Genomic DNA, 27,196 nt, shown 5'->3' on the forward strand with positions numbered 1-27,196 from the left:
TAAATTGTGCAAATTTGATGTGGACATCACTGTAAGAGGATACATTTGGAACCCCACTAGGTTATTATTACAGTGACTTTTTTCTGGCACTAAGAGTTACTTTATCATCAGAATTTTGCAGCATATGGATACCCCCTATAGGTAACCCTCTCCACTGGAATTTGTTAGTTTAATTTATGAAAGTTAAACTTTTAGTTTTATGGTAAACAATACCAGCATTAAAACTCTGTAATTTGGCCCCAGCTTACATCTCCAGTCTTAACTCTTTACTTACCTTCTTCAAATTCACACTTGAGCATAAGAGTTCTGCTTACTGCCCTTGACCCTGGATTGCATTTCCTTACCTTGTTCTGTCTTCTCTCCTCTCCTGAGCCCTTTGAGATCCTGCTCAACATCCTGATTCTTCCTTGCTCAATCTCTATAGTTTTAAGTGGTTCTTACTCCTTCTGAATTCCTATAATAAAAATTATAGGAAATTTTTGTAAACAGGACACACTTTAAAAATGTTTAATATATTTTTATGACACTTAGTGTCTCACAATTCAATTGGGATTCTTTTTTCTGTTTATGAACTTTTATTCAGCTGTGTTTCAGGACAGCCCAAGACTACGCTCAGCTTTAACGATTTACGAAAATAACTCAGATATCAGTAAATCTGTTTATTCATGGATGCAGTTTATTACAGTGAAAGGATGCAGATTAAAATCAGCAAAAGATGCACAGGACAGAGTCCAGTAGAAACCAGGTGCAAGTAATTCTCTCCTATTAACATTGTACAGACAGCACTTCACTATCCCCAGAACAATGTGCAGGATGTATTGTTAACCAAAGGAGCTCACTTGAACCTTGGTGTCCTAGGTTTTTATTGGAGGTCAGTACTAAGCACATCATGCTTACATGAATGAACTAACTGTTCAGTCTCTGACCACTCCACCTGCCCCTCAGAGGTCAAACTAAAACAGCATAGCACCAGCATTGCAGGAGAACAAAAGCAAGCTATTGTTGTTCAGTCACTAAGTTGTTCAGTCGTTCAGTCACTAAGAGTCTTTGCAACTCCATGGACTGCAGCATTCCAGGCTTCTTTGTCCTCTACTATCTCCTGGAATTTGCTCAGACTCATGTCCATTGAGTTAATGATGCTATCTAACCATCTCATCCTCTGTTGTCCCCTTCTATTGTTGCCTTCAGTCTTTCCCAGCATCAGGGTCTTTTCCAATGAGTCGGCTCTTCACATCAGGTGGCCCAAAACAAATATTTGCTATAAATTTCACTGTTAGCATAAACTGTCTTGTATAGCCCAAAGTCTCAGGTATACAAAGATACTCTTTTCAGGCAAAATATTCTAAGGGCTCAGAGATTGTCTCCCATGAGCTAGTCAAGCACCAGTCTTTTCTCTGGAATGTGCAGGATTTAAGCATGCCAAGCCCACTGGCTATATACCTTGTTTGGCAATATTCAGCTGTCCAACCATATTTTATGATTCTTGGATGTCAGTGTAGAACAAGGATCCATATGGTTTTCTTTGTATTTATTTATTACTCAATAAATATTTGCATTTTTTGCATGATGAGTGAATGAATCTTCTATTCATTGTACTTCATATACCAAAGACATTGCTTAGCATTTGTTATACCTTTTCTCTGCAGAGTAACATAAAGAATGTTGATTCTCCTCTTTACCATGATGATATATTTCTATTGATATTTCATCTAAAAATCATGCAGCTTTAACTTCAAAGCAACATTTTTTCAATGGAAAATGAATGTGTACAATGGATATGAAATGTGTACAGTGCCCATTTGCATTGTAAAGCTAGAAGAATAAATTTGAAACTTGATCTGTTTCTGTGAGGTCTGATGAGCCCCCTAGCTACTTAGAATAAAGGGCTTATGTTGAAGTTTCATATGTACTTTCAAATTTATATCGAGTGGGAATTGATTTAAAAAAATCACATCCATTATAAGCAGCCACAGTTAGTATTTTTAAAGTAAGAAAAAAAGACTAGAATTACCAGCTTTATGGGAACAAATATGCTTTAGCTACAAATACTATTATTGAAGAATATCAGCTGGCTTCAAACCTGGAAAGCATATGGGGTGAGAGGCAGACTAATGTCATGATAAGTGTATGTGGCTGGGTACCAGGACCCCTGTTATGAGAGGGACACTATTGTGTGCTTACCACTCTGGTAGGAAGACCATATTTCCTATCATGATATTTAAATTGAAGTCATTTGATTTATTCTATCTATCATGTCACTTTCAATCCCAGGCAGTTCAAAACCAGTGGAGGCTACATGCACCATAGGGTGACTTCTTGACTTCTACTAGATTTCATAAAAGAAGAAACAAATATTTGTAGTACTAAAGCCATTGCAACTTCAGGCAGCCAAACTTAGTCTGGCCTGGCTATTGTACCCAGGTCATAGTAACAACTCTGCAATTAACAGTATAACCAAAGGCAATATGCTTCAGGTCTCCAGCTTTTAGTTCATTGAAATATAAAACGCATGGTTTAGACAAGGTTTTTCTTTTCTTTTTTTTTTTAATTTATTTATTTTAGTTGGGGGCTAATTACTTTACAATATTGTAGCGGTTTTTGTCATACATTGACATGAATCAGCCCTGGGTTTACATGTGTGACAAATGCTCAGGGCTGGGGCAGTGGGATGACCCAGGATGGGGAACACATGTAGACAAGGTTTTTCTAAAGTTTCTCCTTACTATAAAGTCTCATGCAATTGGTTAAGAGCAAGAGTTCTGTAGGTTCAATTCCTGGTTGTGTCACTTACTGTCTGTGATGTGAATCCCTGTTGTCCTTATCCAAAAATGAGGATATTAATGCTTGCTGCAGATCATTGTTTTTTTTAAATTGCATAGACCTCTAAAAGTCAACAATTAATAATTATATCAATAACAATAATAAGTACATTACTAAAAAAAGTTTTCTAATCAACAGCAAATTTTGTTTTCTAAAGATCATTGACTCAACAATGAAGCTTCCCAGGTGGCTCAGTGGTAAGCAATCCACCTATTAATGCAGGAGAATCAGGAAATGTGGGTTTATTCCCTTAGTTGGGAAGATCCCCTGGAGGAGGAAATGGCAATGCATTCTAGTATTTCTGCCTGGATATTCCATGGACAGAGGATTGCAGTTGCAGAGCCTGGCAGGTTGCAGTCCATGGGGTCTAAAAGAGTTGGAAACGACTGAGTGACTGAGCACACACAACAATGACATTGTTAACTGTATTCGATTCAGTTCAGTCGCTCAGTCATGTCCAACTCTTTGCGACCCCACGGACTACAGCATGCCAGGCTTCCCTGTCCATCACCAACTCCCGGAGCTTACTCAAAGTCACGTCTATTGAGTTGGTGATGTCATCCAACTATCTCATCCTCCATCATCCCTTTCTCCTCCTGCCCTCAATCTTTACCAGCATCAGAGTCTTTTCCAGTGAGTCAGTTCTTCACATCAGGTGGCCAAAGTATTGGAGTTTCATCTTCAGCATCAGTCCTTCCAATGAATATTCAGGACTGATTTCCTTGAGGATTGACTGGTTTGATCTCCTTGCTGTCCAAGGGACTCTCAAGAGTCGTCTCCAACACCACAGTTCAAAGTCATCAATTCTTTGATGCTCAGCTTTCTTCACCGTCCAGCTCTCACATCCACACATGACTACTGGAAAAACCAGAGCTTTAACTAGATGGACCTTTGTCGGCAAAGTAATGTCTCTGCTTAATACGCTGTATAGGTTGGTCACAGCTTTTCTTCCAAGGAGCAAGCATCTTTTAATTTCATGGCTGCAGTCACCGTCTGTAGTGATTTTGGAGCCCAAGAAAATAAAGTCTGTCACTGTTTCCTTTGTTTCCCCATCTATTTGCCATGAAGTAATGGACCGGATGCCATGATCTTCGTTTATGAATGTTGAGCTTTAAACCAGATTTTTCACTCTCCTCTTTCACTTTCATCAAGAGTCTCTTTAGCTCCTCTTCACTTTCTGTCATAAGGGTGGTGTCATCTGCATATCTGAGGCTATTGATATTTCTCCTGGCAACCCTGATTCCAGCTTGTGCTTCATCCAGCACACCATTTCTCATGATGTACTCTGCATAGAAGTCAAATAAGCAGAGTGACAATATGAAACCTTGACATACTCCTTTTCCAATGTGGAACCAGTCTGTTGTTCCATGTCTGTTCTAAGTGTTGCTTCTTGACCTGCATACAGATTTCTCAGGAGGCAGTAAGGCAGTTAATTACATTAAATGCCTTTTATATCCATTATTCTTTTTATATCTATCATCAAGATAACAAGATTATCATCTTCATTATTGCCCTATAGTCATGTTTGTGATGTCAAAAAATGAGAAAACTTAGTTCACCATAGTTTATGGAACTCTTTCAGCATGAAACAATAGCAAAGAATATTCTGCTGAGTTGTTCCAAAGTGCCAGCACGCTTTGGTGTGACTTTGATGATAAATACAAGTGACAAAATTTTTCCCCAGAGTACTACTCCCTACTATGACAGAGTCATTTTGAATTTCCTTAACTATATCTAAAAATGCCTTGTTTTTATAAGAAGAAGAAGTTTATTGTATCTTTGAAGCAATTATGTAAATATTAATATACTAATTGTGTTTACAACTGCTTTTAAAATTTTTAAATGCTGAACCGTGTGCAAGATGATCTATGGTTTCCTGGACATCACTGCCTACCTATTTCTACATCTCCTCACCATCTCAGGTAAGACTCAAAACTATTAATACATTTCTCAGAATCCCTAACAATCTAAGTCAGTTTCTGATGATGAGAAGCAATTACACTTTTAGAATTTGGTAGGTAGAAAACAAGTCAGTAGTCACTGCTGGCAGTATGAGTAGATGCAAGGGCTATCTGGACAAACTCCAGAGAATCATCTACTTTGGGACCCTGTTGGAATACTTAGAGTAACATCTGTTTTTCTGCTTGAAATCTGACCAGTATAGATAGTATAAGAAACTAAGATTTTCTTGGAAATTTTTACAACAATAGATTAAGGGTAAAAAATTAAAGCCTATTAAAAAATTAGAACTTTTTCAACCCTTCCACTTAAAATCCGTTTCAAACCGTACTCAGGATATTTTCATTCGATTGCAGCTTAATTCCCTTTTGATAGTATTTAATGTTCTTTCTTTTTCTCTTTAAGCTTTCTGTTATTTTTGAACTATTGTATAGGCTCTCAAAAATGAAGCTGGAAATCATGAATACCCAACAACAGAAAATTTAAATTGTCTGTTATAAATTGTATTTGGCCTATCATTACAAATTCTTAAAGGTGCCTTAGCAGAGATAGGATACCAAAGAGACTAACTTCTAAAATATTTTCTCAAGGTCCCATAGATCTGCAAATTAAGTCAAGAAACATGTATTGAAGCACCTATACTGGCTGTGCTATAGAAACTTAAATTCAGTTGGTAAGAAAAATACAAGCATGGAATTCTAGCAAACAATAAACATTTAAATGATATTTTAGAACAAAAATGAAATGTTTCAAGGTAATGGATGATTCATTGCTCATATTATCAACCAGAAGACTCAGAGAAGCTGCAGGGTCATTCCATTTACACTTCTTCTGCCTTGATAGGAAATCAATTTGTTCACACTAATTTAGTAACGCTGAAGAAGCTGAAGTTGAACGGTTCTATGAAGACCTACAAGACCTTTTAGAACTAACACCCAAAAAAGATGTCCTTTTCATTATAGGGGACTGGAATGCGAAAGTAGGAAGTCAAGAAACATCTGGAGTAACAGGCAAATTTGGCCTTGGAGTACAGAATGAAGCAGGGCAAAGGCTAATAGAGTTTTGCAAGAGAACGCACTGGTCATAGCAAACACCCTCTTCCAACAACACAAGAGAAGACTCTACACATGGACATCACCAGATGGTCAACACCGAAATCAGATTGATGATATTCTTTGCAGCCAAAGATGGAGAAACTCTATAGAGTCAGCAAAAACAAGAGCAGGAGCTGACTGTGGCTGAGATCATGAATTCCTTATTGCCAAATTCAGACTTAAATTGAATAAAGTAGGGAAAATCACTAGGCCATTCAGGTATGACCTAAATCAAATCCCTTATGATTATACAGTGGAAGTGAGAAATAGATTTAAGGGACTAGATCTGATAGACAGAGTGCCTGATGAACTTTGGACAGAGGTTCGTGACATTGTACAGGAGACAGGGATCAAGACCATCCCCATGGAAAAGAAATGCAAAAAAGCAAAATGGCTGTCTGAGGAGGCCTTACAAATAGCCGTGAAAAGAAGAGAAGCCAAAAGCAAAGGAGAAAAAGAAAGATATTCCCATTTGAATGTAGAGTTCCGAAGAATAGCAAGGAGAGATAAGAAAGCCTTCCTCAGCGATCAATGCAAAGAAATAGAGGAAAACAACAGAATGGGAAAGACTAGAGATCTCTTCAAGAAAATTAGAGATATCAAGGGAATATTTCATGCAAAGATGGGCTCAATAAAGGACAGAAATGGTACGGACCTAACAGAAGAAGAAGATATTAAGAAGAGGTGGCAATAATACACGGAAGAACTATACAAAAAAGATCTTCACCACCTAGATAATCATGATGGTGTGGTCACTCACCTAGAGCCAAACATCCTGGAATGTGAAGTCAAATGGGCCTTAGAAAGCATCACTATGAACAAAGCTAGTGGAGGTGATGGAATTCCAGTTGAGCTATTTCAAATCCTGAAAGCTGATGCTGTGAAAGTGCTGCATTCAATATGCCAACAAATTTGGAAGACTCAGCAGTGGCCACAGTTCTGGAAAAGGTCATTTTTAATTCCAATTCCAAAGAAAGGCAATGCCAAAGAATGCTCAAACTACCGCACAATTGCACTCATCTCACATGCTAGTAAAGTAATGAAAAAAATTCTCCAAGCCGGGCTTAAGCAATACATGAACCATGAAATTCCAGATGTTCAAACTGGCTTTAGAAAAGGCAGTGGAACCAGAGATCAAATTGCCAACATCCTCTGGATCATCAAAAAAGCAAGAAAGTTCCAGAAAAACATCTGTTTCCACTTTATTGACTATGCCAAAGCCTTTGCTGTGTGGATCACAATAAACTGTGGAAAATTCTGAAAGAGATGCGAATACCAGACCACCTGACCTGCCTCTTGAGAAACCTGTGTGAAGGTCAGGAAGCAACAGTTAGAACTGGACATGGAACAACAGACTGATTCCAAATAGGAAAAGGAGTACGTCAAGGCTATATATTGTCGCCCTGCTTATTTAACTTATATGTAGAGTACATCATGAGAAACACTGGGCTGGAAGAAACAAGCTGGAATCAAGATTGCCGGGAGACATATCAATAACCTCAGACATGCAGATGACACCACCCTTATGGCAGAAAGTGAAGAAGAACTAAAAAGCCTCTTGATGAAAGTGAGAGAGGAGAGTGTAAAAGTTGGCTTAAAGCTCAACATTGAGAAAACTAAGATCATGGCATCTGGTCACATTACTTCATGGGAAATAGATGGGGAAACAGTGGAAACAGTGTCAGACTTTATTTCTTTGGGCTCCAAAATCACTGCAGATGGTGACTGCAGCCATGAAATTAAAAGACACTTACTCCTTGGAAGGAAAGTTATGACCAACCTAGACAGCATATTAAAAAGCAGAGATATTACTTTGCCAACAAAGGTCCATCTAGTCAAGGCTATGGTTTTTCCAGTAGTCATGTATGGATGTGAAAGTTGGACTGTGAAGAAAGCTGAGCGCTGAAGAATTGATGCTTTTGAACTGTGGTGTTAGATAAGACTCTTGAGAGTCCCTTGGACTGCAAGGAGATCCAACCAGTCCATCCTAAAGGAGATCAGCCCTGGGTGTTCACTGGAAGGACTGATGTTGAAGCTGAAACTCCAATACTTTGGCCACCTCATGCGAAGAGTTGACTCACTGGAAAAGACCCTGATGCTGGGAAGGATTGGAGGCAGGAGGAGAAGCGGGCAACAGAGGATGAGATGGCTGGATGGCATCACCGACTCGATGGACATGAGTTTGGGTTAACTCCGGAAGTTGGCGATGGACAGGGAGGCCTGGTGTGCTGCAGTTCTTGGGGTCGCAAAGAGTTGTACACGACTGAGCAACTGAAGTGAACTGAACTTACTGCACAAAAAAACTTGATTAAGGAATCATGATCTCTCTACAGAATATTTCCGACTGGTGTGAGATGTTATTAGGAGAGGACTTCAGGCTTGACAAGGGACCATATGTCAATGATAAATTAACATTTCCTCTGTCCATGGGATTCTCCAGGCCAGAATAATGGAGTGTAGCTGTTCCCTTCTCCAAGGGATCTTCCCAATCCAGGGATCGAACCCAGGTCTCCCACATTATAGGCAGATTCTTTACCATCTGAGCCACCAGGGAAGCCTAAGAATACTGTAGTGGGTTGCCTATCCCTTCTCCAGAGGATCTTCCTGACCCAGGAATTGAACCAGGGTCTATTGCATTGCAGGTAGATTCTTTCCCAGTTGAGCTACCAGGGAAGCAGATCACACCTCAATGATAAAGTAAGTCAGTTCAAGGAGCAGAGAAGAAACCCCTACCTATCAATATCCTCTCTCAAAGTTAATTTCTGTTTTACCTTTAATATTTCTATTTTAGACTTTGCTTTGATCGAGCCTTGACTATATGGACAGAATTTCACTCATTAGTGTAGTGCAGAAATCCCCCTTACCATCCCACAGGCTGAGAGAAAGGATTAAATTAAAAGAGAAGGAAAACAAAGAGGGTCACAAAACCTGCCCTGATTATTCTAACTCACCTACTCTCCCTTTATCCATACACTCAAGGCCCTTTTTGTCTATTATATGTTCACTTATCCTTTTAAATCCTTAATGATACAGAGTATATCCATCCACTGAGTATGGAGATGAGCTCAAAAGTTCCTTTTTCCCCTAGTTCTGTATTGTTCTCATCAGCTAGTTCCATCCTTAAGCCAAACTCCAAAAGTAATCTAGATCTCAGGGAGGACAGAATTTGGCTTGATTCCAATTTTCTGGGTCTTATCATAGGTAGTAAATAGTTGAACAGATTTGCAGTTCCCCTCTCCCATTCCTCATCCCATTAGCAAGGGACATCTCCAGGGGGAGGAAAAAAAAAAAAAAAGACCTGGTCAAATATCCCTGTAATCATGCTATAACTAATGACCTCTATCAAACAAAGTTATGGTATTTTCTAACAAGATAGTCCTCATCTGTAGAAGGACATACCTGTTATAAGATTGTTTATGATAACATACCTGGAATCAATAGATTAATAGACATATAAACTATATAACTATCTGAGCATAAAATGGAGATGTTTTGTGGTCCAAATAGTTTTTCTCAACAAGTGACTTAATTGCACACCTCGTTGGAGACCTCATATATTAATCTGGGACCAGGAAACAACCTGATGCAGCAAAAAACAAAACACAACAAAACACCCAGTAAGCTACACTGACCGTTTCAGATGTCTCCGTGCTTCACCTGTGTCTCATGATTATTGAGTGGCTGAAATCATCAGTAAAATTTGTTCCTGGCCAAAATCTGATTCATGTATCTGATTTGATAATCCAATTATTTTTACTATCTCACTATTCAATCATTCAATGTGTCTCTGACTCTAGTCTTAAATCCAGCCTTGAAAAAAGTATTCTACTTCATTCTTGGGATCCAGTCCCTTCTTTATATTCAGGCTCTGCTAACTAGCTCTTCCTTGGCTTCTGTCTCCTGAAACTCTCTTGATAAACCTGTTGAAGATCTCAGACTTTGCAGGACCAACGTCCTACATTTTTCATGCCAGTCTTTACCAGAGAGTTAAAATTGTTTTTTAACAGGTAGCACAATGACTATCAATTTTGTACCTGTAGAAAGATATGACTGGTTTGATTTACATGCCTGGTTGTAAGAATAGCACCCATTTTTGGACTTTGTGTCCCATTTTGAAACCACACTGGATCCTTTATATGTGGAGTCTTCCAGAGGACTCAGCCAAACTTCAGTTGTTTTGTGTTCTGCTGTCTCTGCAACAGCCATGGCTGGCCTTCTTCCCACCTATATGTAAGAGTAACTCCAGATTCAGTCCTCCTTAATCTAACCCGGTCAAGCCCTATATGTGATGGACTGTATCTTACAATTAACTTACATCTCATTTAGTCCACAGAACACAGCAGATACATAGCAATTGCCTACGGATAGAGATAAAATAAAGAATCCACATACTGACTACAAATTATTTATACTTTCTACATACCAGGCACAGTGTGAGTAACAGTGCTGTATATAATTTTAAGCCTGCAACTGATCCATCATTTTAGTGATGAAGAAAAAGAGACTTAGAAACATCTGCTTTCTCCAAGGCTTTCCAGCTGGTATAGCTAAGATGTACAGACAGGCTTCTCTGCATTCAATGCCTATACTTGCCTTGAAACTCAGCAGTGCCCACAGGACTGGAAAAGGTCAGTTTTCATTCCAATCCCAAAGAAAGGCAATGCCAAACAATGTTCAAACTACTGCACAATTGCATTCATCTCACACTAGCAAAGTAATGCTCAAAATTCTCCAAGCGAGGCTTCAACAGTATGTGAACCGAGAACTTCCATATGTTCAAGTCGGATTTAGAGAAGGCAAAGGAACCAGAGATCAAATTGCCAACATCCGCTGGATCATTGAAAAAGCAAGAGAGTTCCAAAAAAACACCTACTTCTGTATTGACTATGCCAAACTTTAACTGCATGGATCACACAAACTATGGAAAATTCTTAAAGAGATGGGAATACCAGATCACTTTACCTGCCTCCTAAGAAATCTGTATGCAGGTCAAGAAGCAACAGTCAAAACCAGACATGGAACAATGGACTGGTTCCAAACTGGGAAAGGAGTAAGTCAAGGCTGTATATTGTCACCCTGCTTATTTAACTTAGATGCAGAGTACATCAGGCAAAATGACAGGCTAGATGAAGCACAAGCTGGAATCAAGATTGCCGAGAGAAATATCAATAACCTCAGATACACAGGTGACACCACCCATATGGCAGAAAGTGAAGAGGAACTGAGGAGCCTCTTGATGAAAGTGAAAGAGGAGAGTTAAAAAGCTGGCTTAAAACTCAACATTAAAAAAACGAAGATCATGGCATCTGGTCCCATCACTTCATGGCAAATAGATGGGGAAACAATGGAAACAGTGACAGACTTTATTTTGGGGGGCTCCAAAATCACTACAGATGGTGACTGCAGCCATGAAATTAAAAGACGTTTGCTGCTTGGAAGAAAAGCTATGACCAACCTAGACAGTATATTAAAAAGCAGAGACATTACTTTGCCAACAAAGGTCCATCTAGTCAAGGCTATGGTTTTTCCAGCAGTCATGTATGGATGTGAGAGTTGGACTATAAAGAAAGCTGAGTGCTGAAGAATTGATGTTTTTGAACTGTGGTGTTAGAGAAGACTCTTGAGAGTCCCTTGGACTGCAAGGAGATCCAACCAGTCCATCCTATAGGAAATCAGTCCTGAATGTTCATTGGAAGAACTGATGCTGAAGCTGAAGCTCTGATACTTTGGCCACTTGATGCGAAGAACTGACTCATTGGCAAAGACCCTGATGCTGGGAAAGATCGAAGGCAGGAGGAGAAAGGGAGGACAGAGGATGAGATGGTTGGATAGCATCACTGACTCAATGGACATGAGTTTGAGCAAATTCCAGGTGTTGGTAATGGACAGGGAAGTCTGGAATGCTGCAGTCCATGGGGTCACAGAGTTGGACGTGATTGAGCGACTGAACTGAACTGAACTGAGAGACAAGCTTTTCTGGATTCAAGCCTATACTTGCCCATCACACCATAGTTTCTCTTTTTACATTCTTCTTTATTTGATTATCCTCCAACTTTATTCAGAAGAAAAAGTGAAGGAAAGGAACTTTTCCTTTTCCTTTACTAAGTAAAAGAATTCAACAGAAAAAAGTAACTATCTGATTTAGGGTATAAAGAAAGATGACACAGGATTCTTGGGATCTAAGAGCAATAGAGGAAGGTAAAGCATTTGACAGAAATCACTTCATAGTAATTTTCTTCCTCTTTCATTTAAATTCCTCATGAACAGGTTCTTGCCATTATTTAAATTGCTTTGTTTCCTATTTATTTTTTCTAACATATAAAGAGAAATTCAATTTAATCATGGGCCACATGGTTTCCATTTGAAGAGTCCAAATGAGAAATCACATGGCTTTTGACCCACCTTAAAAATGTATTTACAACTATTTACACTGCAATCCTGTCAGTAATAGATTTTCACACTCATATGTGGAACCTAATTCAGAGTCTTCTCAAGTGAGAAGTTCTATTTTTACATTTAACCACTGAAGAGAAAGCATACTTGGCAGAAATATCTTCAAAATGAACATGAAATGTACTGATTATGAGTCAAAAGAACATCTACATTTTAAGGCAGATAAATGTAGTAACCCATCTGCTTGATCTTTCTGGGGTCTTTGAGAAAGCTCTATTGATTTCTTTAGACATTAGACAATACATTTAGGCACTAGATCTTTTTCTTTTGTTTTTAATTGAAGCAGAGCTGATTTACAATGTTGTGCCAATCTCCGCTGTATAGCAAAGTGACTCATTTATACACACATGTACATTCTTTTTTTTATTCTTTTCCATTATGGTTTATCACAAGATATTGAATATAGTTTGCTATATATTAGGACCTTGCTGTTTATCCATTCTAAATATAATAGTTTGCATCTACCAACTCCAAACTCCCAGCCCATCCTTCTCTCTCCCCTCCCCCTTGGCAACCACAAGTCTGTTCTTTATGTCTATGAGTCTGTTTCTGTTTTGTATATAGGTTCGTTTGTGCCATTTTTTTTTATTTGTGCCACATTTTAGATTTCACATATAAGTGGTGTCATATGGTGTTTGTCTTTCTTTTTCTAACTACTTCACTTAGTATGATAATCTCTAGTTGCATCCCTGGTGCTCCAAATGGCATTATTATGATTCTTTATGGGTGAGTAGTATATATCATTTATATGATATATGTCATATCATGTATATGTACATCTTCTTTATCCATTCACCTGTTGATGTACGTTAGGTTGTTTCCATGTCTTGGCTATCGCAAATGGTGCTGCTATGAACATAGGGTGCATGTATCTTTTTGAATTATAGTTTTTATGGGTGTATTCCCAGAAGTGAGATTGCTGGACCATATGGTGACTCTATTTTTAGTTTCCTGAGGAACCTTCATACTGTTTTCCATAATGGCTGTACCAACTTATATTCCCATCAACAATGTAGGAGGTTTCCCTTTTTTCCACACCCTTCCCAGCATATGTTATTCATACACTTTTTAATGATGGTCATTCTGATCAGTATGAGGTGTTACTTCATTGTAGTTTTGATGTGCATTTCCCTAATAATTAGTGATGTTGAGCATCTTTTCATGTGTCTACTGGCCATCTGATTGTCTTTTTTGGAGAAATGTCTATTAAAATCTTTTGCCCATTTTTGATCAGACTGTTTTTTTGTTGTTGAGTTTTATGAGCTGTTTGTATATATTGGAGATTAAGCCTTTGTCTGTTACATAATTTGCAAATATTTTTTCTCATTCTGTAGGATGTCTTTCCATTTTTTTTTATGGTTTCCTTTGCTATGCAAATGCCTGTGACTTTGATTAGGTCTCATTTTTTAATTTTTGTTTTCATTTCTATTGCCTGGGGAGACTGACCTAAGAAAACATTGGTACAATTTACATCAGAGAACGCTTTGCCTATACTCTCTTCTAGGAATTTTATGGTGCTGTGTCTTATAATTATGTATTTAAGCCATTTTGAATTCATTTTTGTTGGCACTAGATCTTAGTCTCCTAAATTATATATAAATAAAAATATAAATATATATATATTTCAGTTCTCAGGAAATATGCATTAGGTGCTCAATAATGTTGCTTAACAAATGTTTGTCAACTAAACTGATAAATCTCTGCCTCTGGAGAAGGAAAGAAAAGGGTGGAATAGTAAGAGAAAGAAGGAATGTAACAAACAACCTTTTATAATTTCTTATTTTTTTCTGCTCCTGTAGCAACTATTAGATATAATTCATTTACCCAATGAACTTTTATTTTACTACCTACTACATGTTCATAGGGGAATAAGGGGTGATAAGAGAGACATTATCTCTGTCCTTTTGAAGCTTACAGCTTATTGGGAAAGAGAGTCCGTAGACAACCATAAAGATCAAAAAAGGAAATGTTCTGTAGAAGAAAAGCATAGGATACTATGAGAACATCTAACAAACAGACCTAATCTAATACAGAGCTTGGGAAGGCATCCATTAGAAACTGACACTTAAGCTTAAAAAAAGACTAGAATCAGCCAGGCATTAAAATTTGGTAAGGAGGCTGAAGGAGAATTTTTTAAAATACTATATAAATTTTGTAAACAGTTTAACTATATATCTGTAGTCAAAAGAAAATAAAAATTGAAACAAATATTGAACTGTTTTAGTAGATTTGTTTTTATAACAGTATAGCAATTCTGAAACTTTTTTGCGTGTGTACTGTAGAACAGAGAAAGTAAGTGAACATGTTGACGTTAGGAACCAGGGTTCTCATTGCAGAGGGGAGATGCAAATGGAGTAAGGATAGTAAAGAAAGAATCATTCAGAATTTGGACTGGAACAGGAAATCTTAGGATAAATGTGTGTTTGTGTGTGTGTGTATGTGCTGTGGAGAGTGTATTTCTAGCTTTTTTTGCTCCAAGGAAGTAATAAAATCTATTAGCAGGGAGCACAACTAGCATACAAATCTCCATTTCTAAATAGCTTCCCCAATAAAAGGATCTAGAGCTCTTGGAAAATAAGGAAGTACTAAAAAATATGGGGACATGATCAAGGGACCAGGAACCACTGTAAAGGAGGGTAAAGGAGGCCTACTGGCAGCAATTTAACACAAACTGAAAATAATAATCCATGGACTAAAATAAGAATGCGTGATTCTATATTGATGATAGATAGATAGAAGAGAAGAAAAAGTGGTGCCTTATATAGAATACCAGAGGGAACAACAGACTTAGAAAACTATAATTTTACATTTATAATATATATAAAAACTTGATTCAGGCCAAATTAGTAACTGGCTGCTAAATATAAAGCCTTCAAAGGTAAGGCCTACTAAAAAGAGTAAGAACCAGCACAGGGTCTGACACCTAGAAGAACCTTATCTATCTTTCTTTTTATTTTTATTTATATATAAAGTGAAGTGAAAGTAGCTCAGCCGTGTCAGACTCTTGCGACCCCATGGACTATACAGTCCATGGAATTCTCCAGGCCAGGACACTGGAGTGGGTAGCCTTTCCCTTCTTCAGGGGATCTTCCCAACTCAGGGATCGAACCCAGGTCTCCCACATTGCAGGTGGGTTCTTTGTCAGCTAAGCCACAAGGAAAGCCCAAGAATACTGGAGTGAGTAGCCTCTTCCTTCTCCAATAGATCTTCCTGAACCAGGAATCGAACCAGGGTTTCCTACATTGCAGGCAGATTTTTTACCAACTGAGCTATCAGGGAAGCCCATTATTTATATATATATGTGTATTTATATTTATCATTTATAAAATTTAAACTTATCTGTCAAAAGAAAACCCTCTGAACAAATGCCCTTGGTTTCTATCTGTGAATTGACACAGGAGAAAGAATGTGCCTCTCTCCACATACCACGCTTCATTGCAAACCCAACTGGCAAGTACCAAACATGACCATTTGTTCTGTTACACAATGTGGGCATAGAGCCCAGGATCTCTGAGCTTTTCAAGGGCTTACACAAACACTGGAGACATGAAATATATATGTATACATTGGCCTCAAAATATAAAAAGGAGCAAAATCTAAATAATTAATTAAATATTTAAATAAATTATAGTATGTTGACTTCATTCTTAGAATTCACATTGTCTTTATATTTGAAAATAATTCTTAAACTTTTTCACTTCATTAAGAATTCCTTAGTATATTAATTATTGTGAAGAAATCAAAACTGATTCCACTTAAATCAATTACTTAAAATTCTGTCTTCTACCACCTTGTATAGGGTTTCTGTCCATGAAACACCTTGTATAGGGTTTCTGATTGTATCAGTTAAGACAGATGAGGTAACATGGAAGATGAACATTTCATTTATGCATAGCTAAGTCAGTAGAGAATAAAATGTCCTTTGTAGCGAAGAAGTTTGCAAGCAAGCAGGCCCCAATTGAATTCAATATCTCAAATTATTCTTAACCCCTTCCAAAAGTCAAAGATCTTCCCTCCAGATTGGGGGAAGGGGTCACATGTGGTTCCACTTCTAATTATTAGTTTTATTATTTTCCTGGAGGCATTTTTCACTATAGTAACATTATCATAATATAGGTTTTAGTTACCAAGGTAGTCAGAAAGGGTGACTGTGTTCAGTTCAGTTCAGTTCAGTCGCTCAGTCATGTCTGACTCTTTGCAACCCCGTGGACTGCAGCATGCCAGGCTTCCCTGTCCATCACCAACTCTCGGAGCTTGCTCAAACTCATGTCCATCGAGTCAGTGATGCCATCCAACCATCTCATCCTCTGATGTCTCCTTCTCCTCCTGCCTTCAATCTTTCCTAGCATCAAGGTCTTTTCCAATGAGTCAGTTCTTTGCATCAGGTGGCCAAAGTATTGGAGTTTCAGCTTCAGCATCTGTCCTTCCAATGAATATTCAGGACTGATTTCCTTGAGGATTGACTGGTTTGATCTCCTTGCAGTCCCAGACACTCTCAAGAGTCTTCTCCAACACCAGAGTTCAAAAGCATCAATTCTTTGGCACTAACCTTTCTTTATACTCCAACTCTCATATCCATACATGACTACTGGAAAAACCATAGCTTTGACTAGATGGACCTTTGTAGCTTACTCTTAGTTATGATACTTTCTCCTCCATTTAGTCAAAATTCAACAGTGTCCTTGGTTTAATCTTCTTGTGATGACAAGAATGCTACAGTTTTTAGTTTCTTTCTCCTTATTTCATGTGTTATTAAGAGATGTTTTCATCCTATACACTTTTTCTTGAATTTATTAACAATGCATTTTATTTTATCTATCAAGCCTTTATTCCCTTTTCTTCTTCAATGTAACCAATTCTCTTTTTGATCAGTTTTGCCATTTGACAGTAGTCAATTCCAAAATCAAGAATTTATAGTGTTTTTCAAATTTTATGGGTAAAAAAGTATATTAATATGGTATGTGACATATTCTGGTAGTTTGATACCATACAGATTTGGGCATCTAAAATAAGTGGGATTAGGGCCTTTGAGGATCTTTAAATGGCCCTAAAGCTAAGATGTGAGCTAGAGAGTTCAGGTAGTTATTCAACAATTAGTTGAGAGTCTACTATATTCCAGAAACTCTTAGGGATTATAGAGCATACAAATAATTAAAAAGTGATATTTATGTCTCTTAGGAGCTAACAATACAGTTAGGGAGTATGCAAGTGACTACCCCACGCCCAAGGTCAGGGGCGGCTGCCGAGAGCGCCAGGCTGCAATGGCACAGGAGCGGCCGAGAGGAGCTACCCCACTTCCAAGGAGCAGTGGCTGCAGGGGCACAGGAGGGCTGAGAAGAGCTACTCCACGTTCAAGGTCAGGAGAGGCGAGACCGTGAGGAGATACCCCTCGTCCAAGGTAAGAGAAAACCAAGTAAGACGGTAGGTGTTGTGAAAGGGCATCAGAGGGCAGACACACTGAAACCATGATCACAGAAAACTAGCCAATCTGGTCACGTGGACCACAGCCTTGTCTAACTCAATGAAACTGAGCCATGCCCTGTGGGGCCACCCAAGATGGACGGGTCATGACAGAAAGGAGAAGTCTGACAGAATGTGGTCCACTGGAGAAGGGAATGGCAAACCACTTTAGTATTCTTGCCTTGAGAATCCCATGAACAGTACGAAAAGGCATAATGATAGGATACTGAAAGAGAAACTCCCCAGGTCAGTAGGTGCCCAGTATGCTACTGGAGATCAGTGGAGAAATAACTCCAGAAAGAATGAAGGGATGGAGCCAAAGCAAAAACAATATACAGTTGTGGATGTGACTGGTGATAGAAGAAAGGTTCGATGTGGTAAAGGGAAATATTGCATAGGAACCTGGAATGTTAGGTCCATGAATCAAGAAAAATTGGAAGTGGTCAAACAGGAGATGGCAATAGTGAATGTCGACATTCTAGAAATCAGTAAACTAAAATGGACTGGAATGGGTGAATTTAACTCAGATGACCATTATATCTACTACTGTCGTCAGGAATCCTTTAGAAGAAATTGAGTAGCCATCATGGTCAACACAAGAGTCCTAAATGCAGTACTTGGATGCAGTCACAAAAACGACAGAATGACCTCCGTTCTTTTTCAAGGCAAACCATTCAATATCACGGTAATCCAAGCCTATGCCCCAACCAGTAACGCTGAAGCAGCTGAAGTTGAACGGTCCTATGAAGACCTACAAGACCTTTTAGAACTAACACCCAAAAAAGATGTCCTTTTCATTATAGGGGACTAGAATGCAAAAGTAGGAAGTCAAGAAACACCTGGAGTAACAGGCAAATTTGGCCTTGGAGTACAGAATGAAGCAGGGCAAAGGCTAATAGAGTTTTGCAAGACAATGCACTGGTCATAGCAAACACCCTCTTCCAACAACACAAGAGAAGACTCTACACATGGACATCACCAGATGGTCAACACCAAAATCAGATTGATTATATTCTTTGCAGCCAAAGATGGAGAAGCTCTATACAGTCAGCAAAAGCAAGACAGGGAGCTGACTGTGGCTCAGATCATGGACTCTTTATTGAAGAAAGTAGGGAAAACCACTAGATCAATCAGGTATGACTTAAATCAAATCTGTTATGATTATACAGTGGAAGTGAGAAATAGATTTAAGGGACTAGATCTGATAGAGTGCCTGATGAACTATGGACAGAGGTTCGTGACATTGTACAGGAGACAGGGATCAAGACCACCCCCTTGGAAAAGAAATGCAAAAAAGCAAAATGGCTGTCTGAGGAGGCCTTACAAATAGCTGGGAAAAGAAGAGAAGCAAAAAGCAAAGGAGAAAAGGAAAGATATTCCCATCTGAATGCAGAGTTCCAAAGAATAGCAAGGAGAGATAAGAAAGCCTTCCTCAGTGATCAATGCAAAGAAATAGAGGAAAACAACAGAATGGGAAAGACTAGAGATCTCTTCAAGAAAATTAGAGATACCAAGGGAACATTTCATGCAAAATGGGCTCGATAAAGGACAGAAATGGTATGGACCTAACAGAAGCAGAAGATATTAAGAAGAGTTGGCAAGAATACACAGAAGGACTGTACAAAAAAGGTCTTCACGACCCAGATAATCATGATGGTGTGATTACTGACCTAGAGCCAGACATCCTGGAATGTTAAGTCAAGTGGGCCTTAGAAAGCATCACTATGAACAAAGCTAGTGGAGGTGATGGAACTCCAGTTGAGCTATTTCAGGTCCTGAAAGATGATGCTGTGAAAGTGCTGTACTCGATATGCCAGCGAATCTGGAAAATTCAGCAGTGGTCACAGGACTGGAAAAGGTCAGTTTTCATTCCAATCCCAAAGAAAGGCAATTCCAAAGAATGCTCAAACTACCACACAATTGCACTCATCTAACACGCTAGTAAAGTAATGCTTAAAATTCTCCAAGTCAGGCTTCAGCAATACATGAACCATGAACTTCCAGATGTTCAAGCTGGTTTTAGAAAAGGCAGAGGAACCAGAGATCAAATTGCCAATATCCGCTGGATCATCGAAAAAGCAAGAGAGTTCCAGAAAAAACATCTATTTCTGCTTTATTGACTATGCCAAAGTCTTTGACTGTGTGGATCACAATAAACTGTGGACAATTCTGAAAGAGATGGGAATACCAGACCATCTTATCTGTCTCTTGAGAAACCTGTATGCAGGTCAGGAAGCAACAGTTAGAACTGGACATGGAACAAAAGACTGGTTCCAAATAGGAAAAGGAGTGCGTCAAGGCTGTCTATTGTCACCCTGCTTATTTAACTTATATGCAGAGTACATCATGAGAAATGCTGGGCTGGAAGAAGCACAAGCTGGAATCAAAAATGCCGGGAGACATATCAATAACCTCAGATATGCAGATGACACCACCCTTATGGTGGAAAGCGAAGAAGAACTAGAGAGCCTCTTGATAAAAGTGAAAGAGTAGTGAACGAGTTGGCTTAAAGCTCAACGTTCAGAAAACTAAGATCATGGCATCTGGTCCCATCACTTCATGGGAAAGAGATGGGGAAACAGTGGAAACAGTGTCAGACTTTATTTTTTTGGGTTCCAAAATCACTGCTGATGGTGATTGCAGCCATGAAATTAAAAGACACTTACTCCTTGGAAGGAAGGTTATGACCAACCTAGATAGCATATTTAAAAGCAGAGACATTACTCTGCCAACAAAGGTCTGTCTAGTCAGTTCAGTTCAGTTGCTCAGTCATGTCCGACTCTTTGCGACCGCATGAATAGCAGCACGCCAGGCCTCCAACATGCCAGACCTTCAAATAAGTGTTTTTGTTTTTCAGGTATACACCCAGGAGTGGAATTGTTGAGTCATATGGTAGTTCATATCTTTCTGTGTGTGCATGTGTGTGTGTATACATGCATTCAGTTCAGTTCAGTTCAGTCGCTCAGTCGTGTCCGACTCTTTGCAACCCCATGAATCGCAGCACGCCAGGACTCCCTGTCCATCACCAACTCCCGGAGTCTATTCAAACCCATGGCCATTGAGTCGGTGATGCCATGCAACCATCTCATTCTCTGTTGTCCCCTTCTCCTCCTGCCCTCAATCTTTCCCAGCATCAGGGTCTTTTCAAATGAGTCAGTTGTTTGCATCAGGTGGCGAAAGTATTGGAGTTTCAGCTTCAGCATCAGTCCTTCCAATAAATATTCAGGACTGATCTCCTTTAGGATTGACTGGTTTGATCTCCTTGCAGTCCAAGGGACTCTCAAGAGTCTTTTCCAACAACACAGTTCAAAATCATCAATTCTTGGGTGCTCAGCTTTCTTTTTGGTCTAACTCTCACATCCACACATGACTACTGGAGAAACCATAGCTTTGACTAGACAGACCTTTGTTGGCAAAGTAATGTCTTTGCTTTTAATACACTGTCTAGGTTTGTCATAGCTTTTCTTCCAAGGGGCACGTGTCTTAATTTCAAGGCTGCAGTCACCATCTGCAGTGATTTTGGAACCCAAGAAAATAAAGTCTGTCACTGTTTCCATTGTTTCCCCATTTATTTGCCATGAAGTGATGGGACCAGATGCCATAATCTTAGTTTTTTGAATGCTGAGTTTTAAGCCAGCTTTTTTACTCACCTCCTTCACCTTCCTCAAGAGGCTCTTTAGTTCCTCTTTGCTTTCTGTCATAAGGGTGGTGTCATCTGCATCTCTGAGGTTATTGATATTTCTCCCAGCAATCTTAATTCCAGCTTGTGCTTCATCCAGCCTGGCTATTTGCATGATGTACCCTGCATATAAATTATATAAGCACGGTGACAATACACAGCCTTGACTTATTCCTTTCCCAATTTGGAACCAGTTCATTTTTCCATGTCTGGTCTAACTGTTGCTTCTTGACCTGCATATAGGTTTATTAGGAGGCAGGTGAAGTGGTATGGTATTCCCATCTCTTTCAGAATTTTCCATAGTTTGTTGTGATCCACACAGTCAAAGTCTTTACCATAGTCAATGAAGAAGAAGTAGATGTTTTTCTGGAATTCCCCTGTTTTTTCTATGATCCAATAGATGTTGGCCATTTGTTCTCTGGTTCCTCTGCCTTTTCTAAATCCAGCTTGAACATTTAAGTTCTTGGTTCACGTACTGTTGAAGCCTCACTTGAAGAATTTTGAGCATTACTTTGCTAGCATGTGAGATGAGTGCAATTGTGCAGTAGTTTGACATTCTTTGGCATCGCCTTTCTTTGGGATTGGGATGAAAACTGACCTTTTCCAGTAGTGTGGCCACTGTTGAGTTTTCCAAATTTTCTGGCATATTGAGTGCAGCACTTTCACAGCATCATCTTTTGGGGCTTGAAATAGCTCAATTGGAATTCCATCACGTCCACCAGCTTTGTTCGTAGTGATGCTTCCTAAGGCCCACTTGACTTCACATTCCAGGATGTCTGGCTCTAGGCGAGTGATCACACCATCGTGGTTATCTGGGCCATGAAGATCTTTTTTGTGTAGTTCTTCTATGCATTCTTACCACCTCTTCTTAATATCTTCAGCTTCTGTTAGGTCCGTACTGTTTTTATCCTTTATTGTGCCCATCTTTGCATGAAATGTTCCTTTGGTATCTCTAATTTTCTTGACAAGATCTCTAGTCTTTCCCATTCTAATGTATTCCTCTATTTCTTTGTATTGATAACTGAGGAAGGCTTTCTTATCTCTCTTCGTTATTCTTTGGAACTCTGCATTCAGATGGCTATAGCTTTTCTTTTCTCCTTTGCCTTTTGCTTCTCTTCTTTTCTCAGCTGTTTAAAAGGCCTCCTCAGACAACCATTTTGCTTTTTTGCATTTCTTTTTCTTGGGGATGGTTTTGATCACCACCTCCTATACAATGTTATGAACCTCCATCCATAGCTCTTCAGACACCCTATCAGATCTAATCCCTTGAATCTATTTGTTACTTACACTCCAATCATAAGGGATTTGATTTAGGTCATACCTGAATGGTCTAGTGGCTTTTCCTACTTTCTTCAATTTAAGTTTGAATTTACAATACGTTCTATTCTTTATCTCATGGAGCTAATTTATCATCTTGAGCACACAGTCAAGCCCTGGTCCTCCTTGGCTATTGTATGTGATCACTGATGCTGATTCACAGCTCAGTGGTCTTCCGGACTGGTTATATTGTGTGACCATCAGTGCCAACTAGTCTTTGGTGTGACTGCTACTTTTACCAGGATTGTACTCCCGAATCCCTGTGTTTGGCTGGAAAGGAGTACCTATCTATGCCTCATAAACAGAGGCACACTCAACTATATTAGCATTCCCCTGTTTTGGACATGGAAGCAACCTAGATGTCCATCAGCAGATGAATGAATAAGGAAGCTGTGGTACATATACACAATGGAATATTACCCAGCCATTAAAAAGAATACATTTGAATCAGTTCTATTGAGATGGATGAAACTGGAGCCCATTATACAGAGTGAAGTAGGCCAGAAAGAAAAACACCAATACAGTACACTAATGCATATATATGGAATTTGATAGATGGTAACGATAACCCTATATGAGAGACAGAATAAGAGACACAGATGCATAGAACAGTCTTATGGACTCTGAGGGAGAAGGTGAGGGTGGGACATTCTGAGAGAATAGCATCAAAACATGTATATTATCATATGTGAAACAGAACACCATTCCAGGTTCGATGCATGAGACAAATGCTCAGGGCTGGGGCAATGGGATGACCCAGAGGGATGGGATGAGGAGGGAGGTGGGAGGGGGGTTCAGGATGGGGAACACATGTAAACCCATGGCTGATTCATGTCAATGTATGGCAAAAACCACTAAAATATTGTAAAGTAATTAGCCCCCAACTAAAATAAATAAATTTATTAAAAAAAAAATTAGACATTCCCTATGCCATTCACTCTTTTGTAACAACTCTTTTGTATACTTTATATTATTATGAACTCACATTTGATATAAGCAACAAAATAATGATTATTTTCACTTATACAGACTCAACTCTTTCCAGTTGGCCACAATAATCATCATTATTATTTTGATGCTTATATTATTACAATTTTAGCACTGCCACAATAACCTTTAAAATGTCTTTGTTTTCTGGCAAAACTTTTCCCAAAACTATCTAAATTGTTCTTGCCCTAAGACCTGGAGTAGGCTATCCCATAATGTCTTGATTCCTTTCAGAGTAGAATAATATTTGTATCAGATACAATCTCTGCCCAACTCTTTCCTATTTGCTTTACCATTTCAATTATCACTAGCACCTTTCCAAAATGCAAGATTTCTGCTTCTCTGTGCCTGAGGGCTTTTTCTGGTGGCCGGATTCTACTTCTTGATTGGTAGGCTGTGCATGCCAGGGAATTAACACCACCTGGGAGCAATACTCAACCAGTGACTCAGAAAGACTGAATATAAATACTCCAACTCCTGCATCCACAGGTGCGATAATTCTGTGACTTAAATTCCACATTGACTCCCCGAGTTCCAAGCAGTAATAACTTGCAAGATATGTATCCTTTATCAGCTTCCTTCCATCCCTATCTCATTTTGTGGTTCTTCTCTTTGCACTAAAATCTATGCTACAGTGTCTGCCTCTAGAACAACCTAGATCACTCAGTACTAATGTAATGTATTACATCAATAGTATAATGTGACTGTAGTGACACAACTGGAAAATATATGTCCTTTCTCTGGTTGCTCAGATGATAAAGAATCTGCCTGCAATGCAAGAGACCCTGGGTCAGGAAAATCCTCTGGAGAAGAGAATGGCAACCCACTTCAGTATTCTTGCCTGGAGAATTCCAAGGACAGAGGAGGCTGGTGGGCTACAGTCCATGGAGTTTCAAAGAGTTAGACACAACTGAGTGACTTAACACTTTTTCCACTAATTAACCCTAATTTTATTTTCCAGCTTAAACTTTTATGCTGCAAGACTCTACCTTTCCCACAGTATGTGCTTTCATAGACAGATTAAACTTTCTTCTACTTCAACAAAGGGTTCTTGGTAAATGTCTGATCGTGGCAATGTGATAATGATAGGGATAATATCTGTGATTTGAATAGCTAAATTTTTTCAAAGAATTCATTTGAAATTCAATCAACATTTATGAGGGTCTTAATGTGTCAAGCACTGGGCTAAGAATTAGGAACACAAAAGTGAAAAAGCTGACATTAGTAAATAAATTAGCTATTTGCCTGTCAGAAAGTTGGAGAAATAAAAAGGCCATGTTTTGACATTTATAATCCTATAAAGGTCACATTTTCACACAAGAATGTTTCTTTTGTATAACAAAAAAAAAAAAAGGAAAGACAATTTGGGAGAAAGACAATGGTGCTATTTTTTTTTCAATACTTATGGATACTTCTGTTAAGGAACTTTCTTATCCTCAAATCTTTTAAAAATCCTTATTAACCTTAGAAAAAAATTTTTTTACACAAGATGCTAAACTGAATTCATAATCAACAGCAATACAAAATTCCCATTAGCATTTCAAAAAAAATAAATCCTATCAAAAGTTTTTTCTCTACTTGACAGTTGTTTATTTTAAAGACTTCTGAGAAGCAAGTTTTATGTGTATGTAAACTAGACTGAACTGCAGAGTATGCAGGGCAAATGCAAATTCAACACTAGGGTATTTAAAATATATATTTGTGCTGATAATTACAAGGAGGAAAGCATACATTTCTTCTACTTAATTCCAGTCAATATAGAAATATATTTAATATAATATAATATAGACATATTTTATATAGAAATATATACATAATTCCCTAGGAAACATATTCAGAATGAATGTCTATATAGGAAAAGGCCTTGGTTTACCAATTCTCACCTTAAATTTATTTTCAAATTTACAATTACTTCTTCTAATTATTAGAATCTTCTATGGTATTTATTTTCTAGAGAAACATCACTTATTACCGAAAAACTTTGCTTCCTATCTATTTTCTCTTCCTGACATATTTCTCTTATTTGATTCCCTTTATCATTTCACTACATTGAGAAATAATGTGCGCTACCTATGATGTAGTAACATCTTTAATCCCTTTTCCCAAAATTATGCTTAAATATGTCAGTTTAAATAAATTAAACTTTGACTGATATATTTGGCAGTAGCAGCAAATTCACATGCCAATAAATGGACTGATCCTATCAGAAAATACAGTGTATCCTTGTATTTTCATGCTGCTAGTCATCATTAAAAGGTGTTAAGATCTTGTTTTCTCTCGTTCTCATTTTTTTAAAGTGATATTCATGGGCCTATCCCTAGTGTCCTAGTAAATACATTTGTTTGATATTATGCATTCAATACAGTAATGCAGAAATAGGGAGGAGTAGGAGAGACATTATACTACTTATTAAGATATGAACGTGTGCTTCATTTTTTATATTGACTTATTTTCTCCTTGCATTACTTATTTTTTTATTAAATAGAATTTAATTTTTAGAACAGTTTTAGGTTCACAGAAAAACTGAGTGAAAGGTACAGACATTTCTCATATACTTCCTGAGCCTACATGTGCATAGCTTCCCCCACTATCAACATATTCCACCAGCATGGCACAGTTTTTACAGTTCATCAAGTGATGAACCTACACTGACATATCAAAATCAAAGTCCATAGTTTACATTATGGTTCACTCTTGGTGTTATACATTCTATCAGTTTGGACAGATTTATAATGCCTCCAGAACATGTATACTTGGAATCATACAGCACGCAGCTTTTCCAGACGGGCTTCTTTCATATAGTAATATGCATTTAAAGTTTCTCCATGTCTTTTTATTGCTTAATGAGTCATTTCTTTATAGTGGTAAATAATATTCCATTCCATTCCACAGCTTATCCATTTGCCTACTGAAGGACCTCTTGGTTGATTCCAAGTTTTGGCAAGTATGAAGAAAGCTGCCATAAACATCTAAGTATAGCTATTTGTGTGCAGGTTAATTTTCAACTTCTTTGAGTAAAAATCAAGGAATATAACTGCTAAATCATATGATAAGAACATGTTAGTTTTATAACAAACTGCCAAACTATCTCTCAAAGTGACTTGCACTACCAGCAGTGAATGAGAGTTCTTGTTGCTCCACAGCCTGCCAGCATTTGGTGTCATCAGTGTTTCTGATTTTGGCCATATTCTAATAGGTATGTAGTGGTACCTCATTGCTGTTTTAATTTACAATCCCCTGATTACATACAATATGGGGCATATTTTCATATTCTTATTTGCCACCTGTATAAATTCTTTGGTCAGGTGTCTGTTAAAGTTGTCTGCCAGTTTATTAATCAGGTTGTCTGTTTTCCTATTTGTTAAATTTTAAGTGTTCTTTGTATATTTTGTAAAATAGTCATTTATCAGACATGTATTTTCCAAAT

At 38.3% G+C, this 27,196-nt stretch overlaps 1 protein-coding gene across 18 annotated transcripts in view; it reads right to left on the minus strand.

Moving 5' to 3' along the window:
* The window catches only part of PEX5L (peroxisomal biogenesis factor 5 like), an 817,344-nt gene that overhangs the window by 562,013 nt on the left and 228,135 nt on the right, over positions 1-27,196 (minus strand). For all 18 annotated transcript variants that reach the window (XR_014077139.1, XR_014077138.1, XR_014077137.1 and 15 more), the window contains exon 4: positions 345-454. The gene's annotated coding sequence lies outside the window, so the exon portion shown is untranslated. The remainder of the gene's footprint in view (positions 1-344; positions 455-27,196) is intronic.

This window comes from Giraffa tippelskirchi, chromosome 2, assembly GCF_054371585.1.
Source record: "Giraffa tippelskirchi isolate mGirTip1 chromosome 2, T2T-mGirTip1v1.2.pri, whole genome shotgun sequence".
In the NCBI taxonomy this organism is placed as follows: Eukaryota; Metazoa; Chordata; class Mammalia; order Artiodactyla; family Giraffidae; genus Giraffa; species Giraffa tippelskirchi.